This window comes from Aplysia californica, unplaced genomic scaffold, assembly GCF_000002075.1.
Source record: "Aplysia californica isolate F4 #8 unplaced genomic scaffold, AplCal3.0 scaffold00114, whole genome shotgun sequence".
Lineage (NCBI taxonomy): Eukaryota > Metazoa > Mollusca > Gastropoda > Aplysiida > Aplysiidae > Aplysia > Aplysia californica.
The window spans coordinates 1,466,374-1,467,468 of NW_004797384.1; the positions used below are offsets into that span (position 1 = coordinate 1,466,374).

General features: G+C 35.9%; 1 protein-coding gene across 1 annotated transcript in view; it reads left to right on the plus strand.

Moving 5' to 3' along the window:
- The window catches only part of LOC101849122, a 145,993-nt gene that overhangs the window by 95,775 nt on the left and 49,123 nt on the right, over nt 1-1,095 (plus strand). The window lies entirely within an intron of this gene.

Below are 1,095 nucleotides of genomic sequence, written 5' to 3' on the forward strand. Positions count from 1 at the left end.
AGAGAGAGAGAGAGAGAGAGAGAGAGAGAGAGAGAAAGGCAAGTGAAGGATGGAGAGAGAGAAAGAGGAAGTGGGAGAATATGACAGACAGAAGCAGAGAAAAAATGCAGACAATTTAGAGTATTGCAAGCAGTCTTTCTATCGTTCCTTTTGAACCTGTTGATAGAACTTCTTCCTTGTCTCATTTGTTCTGCATGACGCTGACTGAGCTATCCTAAGGTTCCTTTATATCATTGTGAACATGAAATTATCTGAGCTATCCTAAAGTCCCTCTATATCACTGTGAGCATTAAACTGGCTGAGTCCCATGTGGAAGTCCCTTGGTAGTCCAAAATAGGTAAGAGTAGGCCTCGGCCGCCACCCGGTCAAAATTCAAAATTTTCTAAAAACTGAAAATGTTAAACGTGTCCCGCGCGCTATAATTATTATGACCTTATGCAGTTCCGAGCGCCGTAACACACTTAAGGAACAGCACACACCCAAAAAACAAAAAAAACAAAAAACAAAAAAAAGGAAAAAAGAAGAAAAAACTGACTGAGCTATCCTAAAGTTCTTTCATGTTATAGTGAGCATGGTACTGACAGAGCTATCCTTAAGTTATTTCGCCTTATTATTGTGAGCATAAAAGAACCAGACTCTGTTTTCTTTTTAAAGTGATTTTCCAGTCAAATCAGATTTTTACATTGTCCATCCTGAGTGTCTGCTCTCTGCATCCTGCAACAAAATATTGCTTCAACATTTCCCCAGGCGTTCTATTTATAATTCATAAAACACAGAGAGCTAATGATTCAGCAAGACATAAAACAAAAATGTTTATGTGTGTTTGTATTTTTTTTCAATCTATTTTTTATTTACTGGCATTCTAAATTGTTTTCTGCAAGATCCGGTTGTTTTTGTTTGGGTTTTTTTTTTCGCAAAGACGGTGATGCCTCTCAGTTACACATAAATGGGACATTTTGATTTACGACTGATTTCGTCTCTGGTAAAACCAAATTATGGCCCCTGGTGCCTCAAAACATGATCTCTTTTATCATAAATAACAAGAATAATAACAATAATAATACATAATAAAAATGATAATAATAATAATAATAA